This window comes from Lemur catta, chromosome 21, assembly GCF_020740605.2.
Source record: "Lemur catta isolate mLemCat1 chromosome 21, mLemCat1.pri, whole genome shotgun sequence".
Classification (NCBI taxonomy): Eukaryota; Metazoa; Chordata; class Mammalia; order Primates; family Lemuridae; genus Lemur; species Lemur catta.
Genome location: NC_059148.1, coordinates 14,589,133 through 14,610,984, shown reverse-complemented (window position 1 = coordinate 14,610,984; position 21,852 = coordinate 14,589,133). Strand labels below are relative to the sequence as shown.

Here is a 21,852-nt window from a genome sequence, read left to right as displayed (position 1 = left end):
TTCCCTGAACATATAAACTACTTTATAAGTTATTTCAGTGGTGTTATTTCTGGGTCTTACTGCTGCTTGAAAGATCTGTCTTTGCTGTTGCTTTTCACCTTTTAATTTCTGCAATACAACATTTTGCACCTCTCCATGTAATTTAAAATATTTGTGGTCCTTATGAGTGTTATAATGCTGATGAGCATTGAATTTCTTAAATATTGATATTGCAGTATCACAAAGCAAGCAAATCATCTTATCTTTAGCAGAAACAAGGTAATATTGCATTTCCCAATCCTCATTAAAAAATTTGTTTTCTGCGGTGTTCTCTTGGTCTTCTTTGAGATGATGGAGTGTTAAGCAGAGAGAATTAAAAAACACTGTTCAGGTGTGCAACTATTCACAAATGCCACTTCAAAAAGAAACATAGTGCACTGTTGTCAAAAGCCAGTAACAGAATGGCATACTTGACCACCATAAACTCTCGCCAACTATCCTTGTGTGGTAGTGGTGCCAGGCAGGTGGGGGAAGTTAGAACTAAATCATGAGCATAGCAGGCGTGAGTTTAGCCATTATGGCTTACTAATGTTCTATTTGTGCCAGTCAATCTGGGAGGATCATTTGGTTGAAACTTACTTTATTCTTTGGTATTTTAAGTACATTCATTTTAAAAATAAAAATATAAAAGATGAAAAAAAAATATTAATAAAAATCAAAGGATTTTTTTCAGTAAAATTTGGATTCAGTCAAAAGGCCACACTTAAGGACCTGGGAGGCTGCAGGTTCCCCACCCCTGACGTGACTTCTCTGTACTTCGGAGGTCTCAGCTATTTAATATGAATGGCACCCAGCTCTTAGTATGACTTTGAAGATGTCATGTAAAATGCTTACAAGAATGCCTGGCATATAAAAAGTCCTTAACAAAATTTACCTTATAGTGTGATGATATCCTGCAGTCTGGCTGGACATGCCTCACCAGTTTTCTTTCCTCTGCCTAGAATACCTTCTTCTCAATATTCTTAACTTGCCTTCCTTTTGTTACTTGATATACCTTCAGAACTAACTCAACCTTCTCCTTATTAGTGAACCCTGCTATAAGCAGTTCTTCTATTGCTGAGCATAGTTGGTTATACTCTTCTTTGACCATACTTGTATAGGCCACAGTCTTAGCCCTGTGCTGTCACTGTCAGTATGTCTGTCTCTACCAGTTTGAGGTTTAGAGGGCATAGACATGGAGGACGAGCTGAATGAATGAATGTTTGAATGACTTAATGCATTTATGGGATGAGATGCACAGTGATCTTCAACCAGTTGGCAAGATACTTTGACTTGCCAGTTATTGCAAATGCTTAGCTTGCAAATTTATCACTATCCATTTCTCACCCTCTCAGAACACTGTATTGAATATAAGTGAGGGTGACTCATTACTAATGAAGGTGACTCATTAAAGGGATGATCTGAACTATGCACCTATTAAAAATAATGTCATAGTTATAAGGTGGTGATTGTGTAACATTGTGCTTGTACTAAATGTCACTGAGTCGAACACTTTAAAATGGTTAATTTTATGTTATATGAATTTCACCTCAACTAAAAGAGAAAAAAAGTTACAATTATTTGTTATATATCTCACAGCTAATCACAAGATATCAGTGTAGCAACGCCATGGTTGTAAACTACCAGAGTCAATCTTTATAACTTTTAGCCCTATTTTTTATTCTATAAAATTGGTGGGCAGTAGTCATCTATAGAAAAGTACTTCCAGGGACATTTGAGAAACTGGGAATAATTGATAGACTTGATAGGAAGTGAAGGAAGTCAGTGATGAGGAAATCTGAGTTGGCACCTTTACCGTTCAGGAGCTAGCCAATAAACATTGCCAGTGTGAGAGGTACAGAGTTTAATTGGCCCAACTTCAAGAAAGGGCTCCAGCAGCCACCTTCATTTTGCTAGTCAGTCACAGTGATGACATGCTGTGGAAAACACAGCGGAAGCAAGAGAAAACCTGAAATCCCGGCTGGCCTTGTCAGCTTTAGCTTCCACAGTGAATTCATTATATCATTAATAACAATGTATGTCTCAGCTTTAGGACTTTGCTTTTATTGATGTGCTAAAACCATGTCATTTTATTGAAAGCTATAAAAATTATATCATTTAACTGACATTCTCAGGATTTATATGAAGCTTTTGTCCTGAACTTTCTGTTAGTCCACCCTTTTTAGGTTTTTGTAGCTAAGAGGAGTTCTCACATTCTCACATGATTGAACCCTTTAACTGTATTCCTTTTTCAGCACGCTTTGCCATTTAGAGTATTCTGTCATTGTTATTTTGAATATTCTGTCCTTTTTGCATGTACTTTAAGTAAAGACATGACATTGTATCCTTTGACTTATACTTTTTATGCAATAAACTTAGCATTTTTAGAAAGAGTACATGAAATAAGATTGATGGCAATTGTCGAAGCTGCATATAAGCTTTTTTGCTGGTTGATACCTCTCAGTTTGAACTATTAAAGAATGAAATTTCTCTAGCTTATATCTGGTTATGTAAGCCAATGTCCATTCATGAATGCACCCATATTCCAGCATCATTTACTTTGTGGGAGGTAATGTTTTAGATTTATGTCATGTTGGGGGCTGGGGGCTGAGACTTGTGGAAACACAGATATTGAGGCAAGTCTGAGTTATGGAGCAGACCTGGTGAAGTTGAGAGCCAGGAGGTCACTGTGGGAACTCATTGTGTTTGGACACATACTCTCCCGAACACCTGATATATATATATATGTGTGTGTGTGTGTATATATATATATGTATATATACATATATATATGACTTGAACCTAGAAAGGTATTAGGGGGTTAGGGAGGGAGGAAACTCACAAGGAAAATTTGTTACACAAAATTTGTTACACACTTCGGAAAAAGTTTGTTAGAATTCTATATTGGCATAACAACATTTATTAGATTAGAAATAGTTTTTTATTGATAAATGATTCCTTATTCTGATGTGTCCAATGTTGGTGTTCCTTGTTTTAAGGAAGATAAAAATATAATATTTTAAATTTGAAAATAGGCTGATTGCTAATCTGTTTTATGTAACTGAGAAGCTTGAATGTCCATTATAGTTACCTAGGTCATTAGTTCATTGCTCTGACAATTAATTGTTAAGCATATTTTGTATTTTAGTATTTATAAATGAGCTTAGATGGAATGCACATGCACATTTTCAAGATTATGCTAGATCGTGGTATCTGTGAAAAGCCAAGGCCAAGATCTATTAGATATTTCAGGAGCTGTGTTTGTGGAGTTGAGATTCTCAGACATAAATAAGATCGTTATGTTTTTGATTGAGGAATAGAAAGAAAATGTCACAGTGAATGATGGTGGACCCACAACATTTAGGTAGACTTTGGGTCTTTATTACTTAATAATTAGTTTTTTTCTAGCAGAGGGTGGACTGGAGGAAAAAAATAAGATGCAGGCCATATTATTTTATTGTTAATAATTTTTATAAATATATTAGGTTGAACCATGTGAAATTCCTATGTGTGACCATCTTTGACCTATAAAACTAGAAATTTATTATGGTTCAACTAATATTTGTGAGGAGGGTAGGAATGGTGGTAATAAATATTGAACATAAGACTAAAATGTGTTTGGGGGATGAATTTTAATATTTCATGGTCACTATAGTGTCCATGGAAAATCATGACACTAATCTTTAATTTATCTGTATTGTTCTTGTGAATTTCCTGGTAACTCAAAGTAAATTCATTAGCTGCCAGCCTTTTAAAAATTTCAACCATTTTTTAAATGTGAAATTAAAAAAATATATATTTTTTGCCTTCTTAACTGGAAAATACTAAGAATGATTTAACCGTCTCCTGATTACTCAGGATTATTATCACAAACATGAATTATTCTAGTGCTGTAACACAGTAATCCTACAGGAGCTTTTAAGGAATGTAGAATTGTTTGTTCCTATACTGAATGACCACAGACTGATGTTTTGTTTCTTTTACTATAATTTTATGTCTTCTTTGTACAGTTTTTATTTTTCTTTCCATGTTGCCTGAAGTAATTCTACTATTAAATATCACATAGATCTACCCATTATCTATTTATTAAACTAAGAAACCCAATAAGCTCCAATTAAAGGAGCTGATGCTTTTAAAAAGCTGTCAAATCAAACCTGACTGTATCAATATTAAATCTATTGAAATATTTTAAAACTTAAGAAAGCTCAGTTTTTTAAAAAAGCTTGAGATTTTTTCTCTTTATACTTCCTGGATGTAGGTGGTGTTTTAGATAGTTGAGGTAGTGAGATATTTTTTATAATGCTTTTAATCACCAAGAGTTAGATATATTTGAGGATGCCTTGTCATAGTGACTGAAACATGTTGAATGATTTGATAAATGCCATGCCACTGTAGTTTTCCCTTTTCTGACTTTGCTTTGGTGTATCTGAGTTGGCTTTTTTTTTTTTCAATAACTTGTTCAAATATATACACACAATTAAAAGCCATGGCAGAAAGAACTAGTGTTAGTGGTTTATGTGACAGGTAGAATTGCATATCCTAGGGAGTCTATGCAATTTCCTTTAAGAAGAAATGACCCAGGAACCCACATTATTAATAAATAATTAATATTTACTTAAATATTAATTAGTTATATATTAATTAACTAAAACATTCTTTTTAGGGACACAGATATTGTTTTAAACAGCGCTTTTTGTTTTAGCGTAAATTTTGCTAGACAGTATTTATACTACTTAGACTAGAATGTTTTTTTAAAAGGAAAAAAACTTTAAGAAACATTTAATTTTGCGGATTAGGAAGCCAAGTAGAGAAAGGGTAAATTGAGTCCCTCAGGATCATATAGCTATTCAGAGACTGGCCCTTGTCCTGGGTACTCTAAAGAAAGACCATACCCACCGGGCTGCTCTGCTTCTACTTCTCCAGGAATTTGGAAGCTAGGGTTGGGTTTGTTTATGAGAAAATACAGTTATATAGATGGTACATTTTGAAGACACCAAAAAATTTATTTGCTTTCAGACATATTTTCTATAACTTATTTTTCTGAAATTTCTTGGTGCTAAAGCTTTAAAAAAGCCACAGTAAAATGCAAATATGATGGTAGCATTTGTGTGCTGTTGATTAGTTTTGCTGGCCTGTCACCCAGCAGGACCTTGAGAAATGGGATCCATATAACCACTCGATGTAGCTGATAGGGAAGACTCATTTTCATTTCATTTTCATCAGGACCGTAGTGACTGGAGAGTACTGTTTTGAAGTGGAGATGGGGCCACTTTGGTGAGGAACCTATGTAGCCAAGAAAGTATGAAGGCAATTTGTAATTTTAAGGGACAGGAGAAGAAGGTAGTGGGAGTGGAGATAGAGGGTGTTACCACAAACTTCACATACTTCATAATTTCAAGGGAGGACCAGCTCTAGGTCAGTGTAGATGATACAAAATGACCAAGAGTAAGGAACCAAAAAATTAATAGTTACTATCAATAAAGAAAAAATAACATGTGAAAAGTAAACAGTTTATATCAGTTTACACAAATACAAAATAGACCTCATTGACAAGTAAATCATATCTGAATGTACTTGTCATTGTTCTAATTTTTTCTGATGCTAGTTGTGGTTCTCAAATTTTAATGAAGCATATAAATGCTATCCCATTTATAGTGGTCGGGAAACAAACAATTTAGAAGAACTAGGGTATTTATTGTAGAACCAATGTTACTAATAAACTGTAACTTTAGGCAAATTATCTGGGTTAATTTGAGTAGAATTCTGTGATGTTATTTTTCAAAGTGAATCTTTGCATTGCCTCATACTGGAGTAAGAATGAATGAATGAGAATGTAAAAGTCCTAAAGCTAATTTTTTTTTTTTTTTTCAGAGCCAGAGTCTTGCTCTGTCACCCAGGCTGGAGAGCAGTGGTGCAATCATAACTCACTGTAGCCTCAAACTCCTTGGCTCAAGTGATGCTCTCGCCTCAGCCTCCCAAGTAGCTGGGGCTACAGGTGTGCACCACCATGCCCGGCTAATTTTTTTATTTTTTGTAGAGACAGGGTCTTGCTACATTGCTCAGGCTGGTCTTGAACTCCTGGCATCAAGCAATTCTCACACCTTGGCCTCCCAGAGTGCTGGGATTATAGGGTGAATGGCCATGCCTCATCTAATTTTTAAAGTATTATAAATCTATAGGCTACATTGTTGACATTTAACCATTGATTAAAACAGGATGAAAATATGGAGAAACTGAGTACATTTCTTTATCTTTTTTTTTTAATTTGAGCATAAAAATTCTAACCTTAAGAGATACCAGTTAAAGGAGGGATCTTAAATTACAGGTTATTGACTATGTGTAATTATATAGACAGGTAGAGTTAACACTTATACTGAGGCCAGGCACGGTGGCTCACGGCTGTAATCCTAGCACTCTGGGAGGCCGAGGCGGGCGGATCCTTTGAGCTCAGGAGTTCATGACCAGCCTGAGCAAGAGTGAGACCCCGTCTCTACTAAAACTGGAAGGAAATTAGCTGGACAACTAAAAATATATAGAAAAAATTAGCTGAGCATGGTGGCACATGCCTGTATGCAGTCCCAGCTACTAGGGAGGCTGAGGCAGGAGGATCGCTTGAGCCAAGGAGTTTGAGGTTGCTGTGAGCTAGGCGGATGCCACGGCACTCTAGCCCAGGCAACAGAGTGAGACTCTGTCTCAAAAAATAAATAAATAAATAAATAAAAATAAAATAAAATAAATTTAAAAAATTAAAAAAACCAAAAAATTATTTATACTGAACAAATAAACTATGGAAAGATTAATAGGCACAGAGGTTATAATCTCACCATGGGGGAGTTTTAAATATTAATATAAACATGTATAGTTTTTGTTAAATAAAACCAGATATTTATTTGTTTAGAGTTTAAGATATATTTTAAATTCCTTAACAGATTCTGTAGCCATTTTAGAGACTATTTAAATGGTATGTTTCTAAATGGGAATAATTTCAAAAATCAAATTTACTTTAAATGATCATATTATTAAACATTTACTGTAGTTGCAGGAGATGCAAATATGAATACAATACATTTCTCAGCTTACAGTCTAGAAGAGAGGATAAGGCAAGTGCACAAATGTGAAGTGGCATATGTTAAGTATCACAAGAGAGGCTGAAAGAGTTCTCTGGAGAGTGAATAAAAGGAGAGGTCACAGATGAGTTGGGTGGGAGAAAAGGAAGGGTTTAGAGTTGGGGGTAGGAATGAGTAGAACAAGAGGGTCTTCATCGTAGAATAGCATTTCAAGTAGACTTGAAGGGTGGGCTGATTTTTACCAGGCAAAGATGGGGAGGCCATTCCAGACAGCAAGAATAGGAAAGGCAAGCTCTGGGCATGTTTTTTACAAAGGTAAGGAATTTCAGTTTGGCTAGAGAATAGACTTCAAATGCCAGCTGAAATCCAGACGGTAATTGGCCCCAAAGATGATGAAATTAGGTTTTTACATGCTTATTCTCCTCTTGATGCTCAATGAGTAACTGGTTTTTCTCACATTTTCTTATTAAAGGAAAATGAAAAACTGAGTAGGCTGCAAATGATGGGATTTTATTTGGCTCTGCAAGGATTTTTATAAATACTACAGCAGCTGTTTACATGTTTTTCATGATTGCCCTATGCATATCAGAATGATTCTCCCCATTGTTTCATGCACACATTTGACTCAAGTTTATCTTTGAATGTTTGCCATTCTCATTTTGTTTCTTCTCCTTTGGGTGATATTAGTTACCTGATGAGGGGAATATCATAAATTTGGAATTCCAAGCTCTTCCAACTTCAGAATGCCATCTCTTTCTACATATATTATGTAGTGCAGCTAAACAATCAGTTTCAGATCTGTAGCGCAATTCACAAAGCAACAATCTCTCCTGTATTTTCAAATAAAGTATTTGAAGGGAATGATATTTGCAGAATGTGCTATAGTGGTAAATTTAGAGAGTACAAGATAATTACTTGTAATTATGGCAATTTCTGTAAGGGAAATCATCTTAATTTGTTCCCACTAAGAAATAGAATTGCTCTACTCATAGCATTTGAATCTTTTTAGGAGATTAATGCTGTGTGCCTTCATTACTTTGAATGGACATTACAGCTTTTCACTACATCTGAAATTACCCCTTTAATTCACGCTTCTGTTTGAATTTCTGTTAAATGCAGTCTTCACTTTAAAAAAAAAAATCATATTCCAGAGCTCTTGTTGGATAGAACTTACATAGCCATCCTAAGCAAATTGTAAAAGAGTAATACATCTTTACTAGGAGAATAAACCTACAAAGAGGTCACAGTCTGGATGGGGAAAACAGTCTTTAACTCATACTTGGAGCATTCTCTTGTCATGCTATTCCCTGAAGATTTTAAAATTAGATGGCCTTTAGGCTGATGGATAATTGCTGTGGCTTAAAAGGAATGCTGTGTCTCTGGGCATTTTTGTGAAGACAGAATTCTGACTACTTTTTTATATTTAAGTATTTAATTATACCATCTGGGAAAGGTAACCCATATGCAGGTTAAGACAGAAATTGGAGTGGGAAGAATAGGTTTACAATAGAGTATAATTAATTGGAAAGAATATTGAAAAAAAAAATGATGGACATATGTCTAGATAGGTGACAAAGGTGCTAAGTATAGAAAATTAACTTCTTGTTGGGCTATGATTGTCTGCAAAAATAAATGATTTCAGACTTCAGAGCTGTTGAGGTTGTTTAAAAAATTCTGAGTTTTTGCAGTTAGCACCTATTTCTTCATATTACGTAGGAATTTCTTGTGGCTGCAGTGAGTTGAGACTAGTGCCTTAGTGCTGGAATTTCTTTCTCCCCTGATGCCAAGTGCAGTGCTCTGCATTGTGAAGATGCTTCTGTATTGGAGGTCTGGGAGAGGGGAAGGTAGCTTTGGCCGTCGCTTCGCAGCAGCAGTCAGAAGCAGTACTGCTCTGGGCTCAGACCTAGTTGGCGGCCACATGGCTAAACACACCAAGAAGATTGGAATTGTGGGGACCTACAGGACTGCTGTGGTGCCTCTCTCAGGAAAATGGTGGAGAAAATTGAAATCAGCCAGTATGCCAACTCTACATGCTCCTTCTGTGACAAAACCGAGATGAAGAGATGAGCTGTGGGGTTGGCACTCTGGTTCCTGCATGAAAACAGCAGCTGGTGGTGCCAGGACCTGCAATACCACTTCTGCTGTCACAGTCAAGTCCCCCTTCAGAAGACTGAAGGAACTGAAAGACCAGTGAAGCTCCACCTTTTCAGACCACACTACCCTATGATAAATGGGTTAATTTATGTAACAACAACAAAAAGCAATACTTGAGTGCTGAAGCAGTGCTTGAGTACAGCGTCTTTTAGGTAGGAGCAGGCAGAGCTAGTGAAACACTCAAGCTACAAGTGATTCTAGCTGTTTTTTTGATTTTGAAGTGTCTAGCTCCTTCTACTAAGGTCTAAACTTAGACTTAAACTTGGATTAATTGAATAATTATTTCAATATTCATTTATCAAGGGCCTACTATGTGCCAGGAGCTATCTATTTATATCATAATGAGGAAAACTGAATAATGTTAATGGTGACTCCATTATTTCAAAATTTGGGATATCAGTTTACCCTATAAATGTTTGCTGAATTTAAGAGAACCAACTAATGTACTAACTATAATCTCTTTAATGATTTATGAAGTGTTAGACCTTGGGGAAGCAGATTCAGATATAATATGATTCCCATTCTCAGTGAACTTACAGTATAGACAGGAAGTCAGATGAGAAAATGAATTATTGCAATACAGTATGATAACAGTGGTACCACATACATGGTGCTAGGGGAACACTGAAAAGCAGGAGAAAGAAGGAGGGGGAGGTGATATGAACTAAGCAGTGAACTATGTGTAGAAGTTGTCTAGGTTAATAATCACCACACACTTCCATAGTATAGACTTTGTTATTACTTATCCCTTTATTTTAATTAGAGTGATTTTTAAAAGTGAAAGAATTCGCCATTCCAAATTCATTTATTATTTCCATGGACTCATATTGTTGTTTGTAGCTTGATTTCCTCTTAAATACTTTTGGAAGATATGCATTTCCTACCTGTTTGCCTCTGATTAGTTTTCATAGGTGAATTCTTTTTTTTTTTTTTTTCTGAGACAGAGTCTCACTTTGTTGCCCAGGCTAGAGTGAGTGCTGTGGCATCAGCCTAGCTCACAGCAACCTCAGACTCCTGGGCTCAGGCGATCCTTCTGCCTCAGCCTCCTGAGTAGCTGGGACTTCAGGCATGTGCCACCATGCCCGGCTAATTTTTTCTATATATATTTTTAGTTGTCCAGATAATTTCTTTCTATTTTTAGTGGAGACGGGGTCTCCCTCTTGTTCAGGCTGGTCTCAAGCTCCTGACCTCGAGTGATCCACCCGCCTCAGCCTCCCAGAGTGCTAGGATTACAGACGTGAGCCACCGTGCCTGGCCTATAGGTGGATTCTTAATAAATGAGTACTACCTCTTTTTTTTTTTTGTCTTTTGCCTTGTGGCATGATATATTCCTTTTTTTCAATATTTAATAGATAGACCTTTTGAATGTATTATATCTATGTTAATTTGTTTTCCCTTGATTTTTTCAATTGAGAAAGGCAGTTCTTAAAATATGTTCCACAGGATTTATTGAGGGAAAAAAAATTCAATAGTTGATAAAGTTTAGAAGACGTGTACCTACTGTCCCCTTCTTGGTTATTCATTTGGTACATTGTGAAGGTTCTGAGAAGTCCTACAATTAAAAAAGGAAGGAAGGAGGGAAGGGAAGAGAAACTTCTTTACCTTTATTTAATGAAATATTTCCCTAATACTTCTACTTTTTTTTTTTGATAACATGAAAATTTATTTGTTTTCAGAATTGCTTTCTTAACATATCTTTGTTTTGGATAGATACGAAAATTGGTATACATAGTGAATGTGGAAATATTCTTTTCCTCTTATGGTTGAAATTATTAATAATTGGAAGAAAATAAAGGAGGCAAGAGAAGGAAATAAATGAGAAGACTATAGGGACAGAGATGAAAGAGAAAAATATTGGTAGCAGCAGAAAGGTAAAAAGAAAATGTATCTTGTAAAAGCACAAAATGTTATTAAAATGTGACATAGTGAAATCCATTTATCAGTTTCCTGGATTTAATATTTCCCCAGAGACGTGAAAATATTGCTAAGTGCCAAAGTATTTTTCTCACATTTAATTTTTTTCAGTGCTTAAAACATTTCCCTACTGTTTTTCCTGAAAAATATTATCTGTGGGTTTCACTTTATTATTAAAGGACTAAAATTTTTAACAATATAAAGTTAGATAAGAGGGCGTTAGTTCCCTCGGCAAATTTCACAATTGGGAAAACATTTTTCCTTCCTGACTGTTCAGGGGCAGATAAGTTTGAGGTGATATGAAAAGAATCTCTAAGTGTGATGCTGCCTGAGATAGTGTGAACTGTAGTAGAGCACTTTAGGTCTTGAATGAAGGTATGAATTTTTGTTTGGTTATATTTTTTATGGGGTGCAATTATTCTTTTGGACCTCTACTGGGAAAAAAGGCTGTTTTTGAACTTGCTTAGAGGGGAGGTCAGGGAGGGCCATTGAGTATATCAACCCTTGTCTTGCTATTGTAGTGTAGATTAGAATAGGAATCGAGGGGGAGGAGCATGCTTTAAGTCTTGTCAAAATATTCTAGTTAGTTATTGCATGGTAAATCACCAACGGGGTCCCCTTACATCCAAGCAGCCTTAGGAAGTCGAAAGTAAGAAACTTGGGAAGCTGTACAGGTCCTTTGTGGTTAGAATGTAGCTATTTAAGATAGAATGGCCTGATCCAGCTCCTGGGGCAAACCAACTAACCATATGAAGACGGATTCTGGACTGTGTGTGTGTGTGTGTGTGTGTGTCATATTCTTTGCTTGGTTTTGTTAACCTAGGTATTTTAAGTCTTTGTGAAAATGTTACCAGCTATACTGAAGAGAACCAAAGGAAGGTTTTGTTGTTGTTTTCCTCTACTTTAGGTTGGGTCATTCATTGAACAAATGTTTACCATGTGACTATTGAATTTTGATGAGGGAAGCAACATGCCTCTAGGAGCTAGTGAGATGGTGACAGCCACTATCAAAGTAAATGGACCCCAAGGGAAAGCAAGACGGAGCAGGTATTTTGGGGCTCTGTTTTAGTGAGGAAGAGTTTCCCCTACTGTGTCCCCAGTGTTCCTCATCCCATCACAACTTGCCCACAGTGAGCTCATTCTTCAAAGCCTTCCCCAAACCTTCTCTCCATGAGGCTCTCCCAGATCAACCAGGTTAGAATTAATCCCTTCTTTTACTGCACATTTTAATTCTCATTAGAGGAATTATTGCAGTTTGATCAATTGATCAATGAATTGATTGATTATTTGTTCAACATGTATTCATTACACACAATATATCAGCCAATCAATATATCGGGGAGGGTGCTGATGAGTACAACTCCATCCTTGTCTTCAAGGAATTAATTGTGTACTCCTTTTGCTTGTTTATATTGGTTTCTCCCACTTGATCTTAAACCCCGAAGGGCAGTTATCTTCTGCCATCTACCTAGCATGGTGCCTGACTTGTAAAAGGCATTCAGCAAGTGCTTTTGAATATAATGACTTTGTTTTTGTCTCTGACACACACAGAATTGAAGACTCATAGATATTGGCCCATTATAGTTGAAATTTGTGTAACAGGTTTATATTGGAGGAAAACAGTGTTATGACAGGTTATGTTAAATGACACATCTAGCTGTATTTAGTAATCCAGTAACAGATGAATTCATATTCTGATACTTTTTATGTTAGTTTGCAAGCCACTGAACTATTGTGCCTTACTCTAGCTTATTTTAGATAAAACAAATAACTAAAGAACTGTGTTTTAAAAATGTAATTTGTAGAGAAACAAAGGGTTGGATCTTTGTTTATATGTACAATGATTTAGTAAGCAATAGAGTCAGATGTCAAAAGGCTTTCAGGTCACTGATGAGTAGCATTGTGGTTTATTATTTACCTTTTGCCTACCACAAATGTTCTTCTAATCCAAGAACCCAGAGTAAATGTTTGCTGAGAGTCTCTACAACGCCTAAACAATGAAATATTCACATGCTGTAGTGGTAGCAAAGTTGAATGGCAAACAGCTGCCAGCAGCCATTCCTTACTGATCTAATCCAGGAGGTTTGTGAAAAGGGAACATATGGATGGAGGCTAACTGGAAATTAGCAAAGATCAAAATGTTTGACTGAATGTGGTTATAGTTTGGTATGGTAAAGCCCAGAGGTGAGAAATGATCTATATCAAAGCCAGGTGGTAAGAACTTTACTGGAAACAGCTATGACACAAACACAAAATTGGGTATGAGATGCCTTTATCTGGGACTATATTCAAAGGAAGTTGTTATCAGACCTATGGCCTGGATAAAAATGACAATACTTCAAAAGGACCAAAAAAAGTCACGATGCCTGTATAGTTGGGAAGCACGTATTAATATTTGATATACCAGTGTTCCAGGTATTCTAATGGAAATATGTACTACGAATCATGGGAACAATGAGAAAGGGACATGAGGGAAATAGAGAAAGTTTCCATGTTTGAGGGAGCAGTGGGAGTTTGTCCCAGGGAGAGGGGTAAAGGATTTTGTTTCAGGTATGGCATCAGATCACCATAGACAAAGACATGAAGCTATCACATAGTGGTAGAACACGTTTGTTTATTTACTCATTTGTTTATTGTGGGAGTGTAAAATGTTATGGGCAAGTAATTATTAAGAGCCTAATTTCTATATTGAGACACCAAGGTTTATATCTTAAATATGTATAATTTCTATTTGCCACTTATATTGGAATTGCCTGGAAAACAAAGAGCCTAATTTCTTGTATTGCTTGATATAAATAGTACCAAGAATGACAAATAACCAGGAAAATATATTTCTCTGGGTCTTTATACCATTTCCTAATATTTAATGCAGCATCTGTTAAATGAATGAAAGGACAAACCTATTGCATCTTTTTATGTTCAGGCATTTTGTTAGGTATTTTTCTAAGTTATTTCATAAGGTTAATTCATATGAGCTGAGTATATCAAATAATCTTGGTGTTTCCAGATGTTAACATTCAAGATTTAAATTGTTTTAGTGATCCCAAAGAGTGGTCCAGAAATTTGTGATTTTGCTGAAGCAAATAGTGTGAGTTGCTTAGCTAATGAGTAAGCCTAACTGGCTGCCCAGCAACCATGTATCAAACCACTTTATAAATATACCCACATTTGGATTACTGCTAGTGTAATCTGACTGCTCCTTGCTGTGCAGTGCCCATCCTCCTCTTCCATCATAATGGCCTATGTGCTATGCAATGGCTATCATCAGCACTTGGAAGCATTGCTCTGATTTTACACAAACAGGTAAGGTTAATATAACTATTATAATGACGTAACTTAATGGACTTTAGAGTTTATTTGCATGGTCAGATTTGTTTTAATGGCATTATAAATTACTGTAGTCTAGTATTTACAGAACCATTGAGAGTCTGAAAAGGATTACCTAAAATTTTATCATACTTTTCTGAATTTTGTAGGGGAAGCTATATTCTGTAGTATCATTTGTAAATTTGGGGATTTAGAATGGTCCAGAGATCTTTAGGAATGTCAGGATCCACAGCAGTTTCTAACAGTTTTTTTTAATCATTTTTTTTGAATACTAATCTGGAAATTTTTACATGACAGATACATGGTGTGTAATATCTGTATTTCTTCATTAAAAAAAAAAACTCAAACTCAGGTTTCACTATTTTGAATGAAGAAGTGACTGTAAATAAGAAAATGGCAATTTGTATCATCCATTGATTGTTAGGAATCGTTAATTATGTTAATAATACAATTTATATTATTGATTTTTAAAATAAAAATTAGACTTTCAGTGTTTACAGAAAGGATTTATCTCTGATTTTTAAAATGCATTTAAGCTTCTTACAGAGACATGAATAAAAATTAATGTATTTAATGTTATTGAATGGCAAAAAGTGAAGACTACCTAAAATTTAGAGGTACATGAAATTTTAAAGCACAAATAAATGACAATATGTGAAGATCAGAGTATTTGTGGTGTTATGTGGGTCCAAAAAAGGCTTTTGACTGTTAACCTATGAAAGCCATCTATACATCTGCCCATTTAGATAAAGAAACCCTTACTGTGCATCAAAACCACTTAGCAGGAAGACCCATCAGGTATAAAGTGAGAGGAAGACAATTTCTTTCCATGTTTTTGAGCATTATACTGTTACTTTTTATTGTGTTGAGTATAACATTTTATGCTCTGCTGATTTAGCAGAGATAGTTATTTACTCCTCTCCTTTTAAAAATAATCATTGGAATTTTTTAAGAGAAATACAACTGAAGATCATAACATCCCCCATTAAATCTGTTTAAAGCTTATGTGAGACCACATTTCTTGCTCTTTGTTTTTGTTTCTGTTTCCTCTTGACTAGGTATTTATTATAGCTCTTCTTGATTTGAAGTAGCAACTGTAGGCATTTCGTTAAATGCCTTAAACAATCATAAAATTTCATCAGGACCGGGTGTGGTAGCTCATGCCTGTAATCCAGCACTTTGGGAGGCCGAGGCAGGAGGATTGCTTGAGGCCAGGAGTTTGAGACCAGCCTGGGCAACATAGTGAGACCTCGTCTCTACAAAAAAAATAATAAAAATATAAGCTGGGCATAGTGGTGCACACCTGTAATCCTAACTACTCAGGAGGCTGAGGCAGGAAAATCACTTGATCCCAGGAATTCGAGGCTGCAGTGAGCTATGTTGAAGCTACTGCACTCCAGCCTGGGCAACAGAGTGAGACCCCTGTCTCTTAAAAAAAAATTCATCAGTTCTTCTGTAAATGGTAATTTCTTTTTTAAATAGGAAATAAGTCATAAATTGATAATTATTGCTAATACATAGATGGAAAAAACATTCCAACCTCAGTAGTCATCATAGAAATGTACTATACCTTTTATGGGGTTCCATTTTGTTTTGATATGATCATTTGTAGTTTTCTTCAAAAAGCTAATAAATTACTATGTACAATGGACATAAAACAATTCTTTTTAAAGGTCTCATTCTATTACTTTTATTTTCCTAGATTGAGACAAGTTGCAGTTTAATTTTTATTTATTTATTTATTGATTAATTGATTGAGACAGGGTCTCACCCTGTTGCCAAGGCTAGAGTTCAGTGGTGTCATCATAGCTCACTGCAACTCCAAACTCCTGAGCTCAAGCAATCCTCCTACCTCAGCCTCCAGAGTAGCTGGGAATATAGTCATGTGCCACCACACCCTATAATTTTTCTATTTTTTTTTCCTATTTTTGGTAGAGATGGGGTCTCACTCCTACTCAGGCTGGTCTCCAGCTCCTGACCTCAAATGATCCTCCTGCTTCAGCCTCCCAAAGTGCTAGGATTACAGGCATGAGCCACTACACCTGGCCTTAGTTGTTTAATTTTGAAAGAGAAAGTTATCTGTAAAGCATGCTTTTAGATGTTTGCATATAAGGATGGAGCAGAATAGGGTACTGTGTGCCAGACTCCTCTTCCATAGTTAGCTGAGACAGGACAAAAGGAAGGAAGAAAGTAGAAAGAAATACTTAAACGTACAGGGAAGCACAGTTTGAGATCATATGGCTTCTTTGTAGATTACGTTGTCAGGTAAACCAGAAATATGTGGCTATTTCTGAACGCTTTGTTATTGGTCAGTATTAGCCTCTGCAGGTTGCAACTTTGTAGTATTAATCGAATAAAGTCTCTCCATACTTATATCATTGTAATGGTAAAGAACATTTTATTATATCACTCATACTTTTTGGATAAAATGTGGCATATACACTTGAATATATATCAGTTAATATAAAATATAGCAAAACGAGGGAAGGCATCTATTTTCTTTTCCAAGTGTGTCTCAGCTAAAATAGTGTTTAAAATTTTGTTTTCCTTGGTGTTATGACTATAAAAACCGAAATTAGAATTGCCTTCTTTCAACTACTTGGGGAGAAAAAAAGAGATAGCCAGAGGTCAAAGAGTTAAAGCTCACTTTCTCTCTCTTTTCTCTTTTTTTCAAGTGTAATTTTGAGAATTACTGCAGCTGCAGAGAAGAAAAACTATGAGGAAAGCACTTAACTTTCATGTGGCATTTGTGTTTAGTAATTTCTTATTGGTATTAATGTTAGAAAAATAAAACTATTTTTATCAAAGAGATAAGCTTGAACTTCTGTATTATATTAATGCTTTCTTAACTGTAACCCTAATTATTAGTTAATAGTGAATTAAAAATAGATTTTTAATAGAGGGGGAAAATTAGGCATGTTTATTACTCAAGATGAGCATTTAGGGCTGGGCGCGGTGGCTCATGCCTATAATCCTAGCACTCTGGGAGGCCGAGGCAGGTGGATCGCTCGAGGTCAGGAGTTTGAGACCAGCCTGAGCAAGAGCGAGACCCCGTCTCTACTAAAAATAGAAAGAAATTATCTGGCCAACTAAAAAATATATATATAGAAAAAAAATTAGCCGAGCATGGTGGCACATGCCTGTAGTCCCAGCTACTTGGGAGGCTGAGGCAGTAGGATCCTTAAGCCCAGGAGTTTGAGGTTGCTGTGAGCTAGGCTAATGCCAGGGCACTCACTCTAGCCTGGGCAACAGAGCGAGACTCTGTCTCAAAAAAAAAAAAAAAAAAGATGAGCATTTAGTCATCCAGCCAAAAGCTTTCATCTGTCTTCTTTTACAATTAAAACAAAGTCTATTAGTCCTGTCAATCAGTAGTCATCTGGGGTGATGACAAGGGCTGTACAAACACTATTAGCAGCTGCCAAAGAATCAAAAATGTAACTTTTCAAAATCAAACTTGCTGGATAGAAAATAAATCAGTTTTTCATAATAAGATTGGTAACTTGGTTGTTTAACTTCCGGTAAATCTATAAATTAATATCCTATAATATGGATTTCAGGACATTTTCCTTTTATTTATAATCATCTGTAGCCCTTTTTCTTGAGAATGCAATGAGTCTTAGTCTCATTTTAGAGCTGCTATTGGAAAAATAGCATTCTAAGGTGTCTGGATATTTATATTACTTCAGTGGAGTAAAACAGAGAAAAACTGTATAATCTTGAACTTAGAGTATGATTCTCAGATTTTATTTAAAGTGAAATAAACAATTTCTTTTATCATGATCAATTTGCTCACAATTGAGTGCTCTAGTTTAACCAGAATGCCAACATACCATGCCTAGAAGATGGTTGTTTTCTTATTTAGATGGTTGACTTGCTGTTTAACATGTTTTCAGCAAGAGTTCTAAGTCATCGGTTCCTTAATAATGCCCTAGGTAAGAAAAGACTAAAGTTTTCTTATACTGTGTAAGTTTAGTTCAATTAAACAAGTATGTGTGAAGCATCTACTTTGAGCAAGGAATTAGGTGCTGAAATAGATATGTAGATTAAATAGGTGAATTTTTATTGTTAAAGAGGTTAACTTCTTATCAGCTGATCAATGAAAACCTAGTGTAATATAAGACAGAATATAAGAAACATCACAAAGTCCCACAGAATGCAGAGGAAGGAACAATTCCTACTTGAGGGATCAGAGAATGCTTCTTACCAAAAATAGCATTTAATTTGTCTTGACAAATGGGTAGAATTCCAACAAGTGGACATGGTATTCATTTTTTTTTCAAGTATGAGTTTGAAAGGAGATATTGATACAATGAGAGATTGTGGTTTCAGATGTTAATAGTTATACAGAATTCTTAGTTATGATTCCTTGTTCAATTAGGGTTCTTTAGCTTTTAGGTTCTTAAGAATAACAACCGGAACAGAAGAAAAACGAAAAAGCGTGAAAACAGGTTCAATAAAATGTTAATTTGTAAACCTGGCTGGTCATTATAATCATTTAGGCCTAGGGATCTCAAAAATACATACATTTGGTCTCTGTTCCTACAGTATCTTTCTCCGTAAATCTTGAGTAGGGCTCAAGATTCTGATTTTAAGCTCTCTTTGAGCTTAAACCTGTCCAACCAGGTTTGGAAGATAACCGTCTGCATGAGCTGTCATTGCTTACATACAAATACAACTTTTCATCCTCTGAATCCTCAGTTCCCAAATTCAAACAAAACAAATGGACATATTTCAGTCTGTGTTTAGTTATTTGATCTTTGAAATTTCAATATTCAAGTGGGATTGGAATTTATTGTTATTAATAGCTATAGGCACATAGGTACTCAATAAATATTTGTTGAATAGGTAAAAAATACTAAAAAATCTTAAGGTTTTATTGGAGAGTGCCCCACAATAAATTCCTTTAAGAGACTCTCTCTCATTGTTTTTTTGTCTGTTCTAGCTTTGACTCCAGTATATGATGCTCTTAGATTTTTGGAAAAGTCCTGCAGGTTCCTTGTGGCCCACAGTTTGAGCATCACTGCTCTCTAAATTCCTGTAACATGAGGAGTGGCTAGGTAAAGCAAGTCACATGGCTGAGAATTTCTATAAGTTTAAGCTTGTTTTGTAGCATGTATTTTTGCTTCTTCAAAAAAATCTGTTTTCTAGAGATTCTGAAAAAGGAATGCATGCTGATGAGTATTTTGAAGTTCTAAGCAGTTCAACTGCTGTCATTGGGGGTTGAACTATGCAGTATATTTGATTTGTTACAGCTTCTTTATTCTACTCGCTCAGCATTTTCCTGGCAGTTAATTACACAGTGGCTTTAGGGTGCATTCCATAAGATGCTGAAGACACAGCTTCACTGAAGTCTGACACACTTTCCTCCTTGGTTACATAGCTAATGGCCACTCTGGGATAATTAGTGAGAAGAAACTCCAATGGCCCAATTACTGTCTTCTCAAGGTTTTCCCTCTTAATTCTTCTTTGCTCAAATCTTAAGAGATTGCCTCCACTGTAGATTATACTTGTGTGCTATTTAAAACTGAGTTTTCTTAGTTACAGTCAGACAAAAGGCAAAAGATCTATATTTTAGTGTGTTGGGAGTACTGGAAGAAGTTGATGGTATTTAAGAGAAACCATAGAGTAGTACCATTCAGAGCCAGAGATGGCTAATATTTTCAAAGCCACAGTAATTGCTGGCTTTTGATTTTTGGGTTAAGACTCATACCAACTGCCCTCATCTATGTTGAGAGGGCTTGAGGTTTTAGGCTCAGACCTGTTAGGGTTTCCATAGCTTTGCCTGATATGTAGATTAGTAATCAAATGTGCCATTTTTCTGTCAGGAAGCTTGACTTGGGGTATTGTAACTTACTAACGTTATGAAAATGCATGTGCATATGCCTCAATAATAAAATTATGTGAACATTTCTACCACAGTGTTTGGTAGGTAGCTAGAATCTAAATCTTGTAAATTCCTGAGTCATCTAAGTCAGCCATATGTCATCTGCCTTTCTAAGACTGTCCAGCATAGAACAAAGTGATTTCATTGTTTTTCCTAAGGCCCATGTCAGCATAAGGTAGTTCTCATTGGAACTGTGCAAGCAATCCTCTGTTTCTGAACTTTGTCCAAACTGGGAAAAAATGACTATGTTAAAAGAAACTCCTTTGAAAAATTGCTCTATGGAAAGTTGTTAATATTATGGCTGTGCTGTGGATGTGCCATTTTCTATGAATGTGCTCTTTATTTATAGAGAAGGTGCTCAGTGAATATTTGTTGATTGAATGAATGTAATGAAGTTTTATCATAGGAGTTCTAAATCTTTCTTTTCACTGCAGCCTTCCTGTTCGGCTGAAATGTTCCCAGCTCTCTTTGCAGAGCAGGCTGCTTTCTCATCAAGTCTTTTGTTTTAGTGTTGCTGTGTGTTGTGCTTTCCCAAGTGGCTTGTGAGGATTGGTAGGGGTAATCTGAAATCTTGGAGTGTTGAAACTGAGCCAAATCATGTTGGTTAGAGCTTACCCTAATGTGTCATGTATTATTGAAGAAGTAAGAATGATGGACATGAGAAAATATTTCTAGGAGTATAACAACAACAACAACAACAAGCACCATAAAAAGTTTCATTTTACAGCTTGGCAAATCATCCTCTGGTTTGTCTCCAGCAAAGTAAAGAGTTCTTTAGGGGTGGAGGTGGGGGATAGCACTCACTATGTAATGACCACATGATATTCAAATAATCTTCATTACTTCAGATTGACAAATGGAGGGGCAGCACCTTCTGAGACTGTTCAGAATCTTGTAGGAAATTGTTACTGAGTATGATATTTTCCTCTAATATCCTCTCAGTTAATAAATATTTTTGGTGAAAGAAAATCTTTCAAAGGATAAAGGAAAAAAACCCAAATCAATCCATAGATTATTCGATCTGGTACACTGAAGTTAGTAGAACCAGAGGTGAGAGAATAAGACTATTGAATGTACAACCATGAGATTGGTCTCACAATGTGTTATTTAGAGTTCAGTATACTTTCATAAAAAAAAAACAAACAACTCAGACAATTTTTATAAAGTGTTTTTTCATAGATGGGGGATGTTTAGGAAAATTCAAAATTTAATGTTGAAATGTTGGAGGCTTTGTAAAAGAAAGCTTTTTAAATCCTCCTTACTGTAGGACTTTTCCAGAAATCTATGCCTTTTGTAGATATACACATTCTTAAACCTTTTATTGAAGGTTGCAAAATGGGAAAATATATGCATTTGGTGTTTTTAAAAATTTTATGAAATTAATTTGGATTTTGCCTAGTTTGAGAGGTTGAAATACCTGATAAAGCACTGAAGGAAGATTTACAACTGTAGTAGCATAAACTTTTTTCCAATTGATGTGATCCCTTT

The 21,852-nt window shown here is 35.6% G+C and overlaps 1 protein-coding gene and 1 pseudogene across 1 annotated transcript in view; both read left to right on the top strand.

The window, feature by feature from the left end:
- TTC28 (tetratricopeptide repeat domain 28) overlaps positions 1-21,852 on the top strand; it is a 533,622-nt gene that overhangs the window by 158,230 nt on the left and 353,540 nt on the right. The window lies entirely within an intron of this gene.
- On the top strand, positions 8,928-9,279 carry LOC123625795 (annotated as a pseudogene).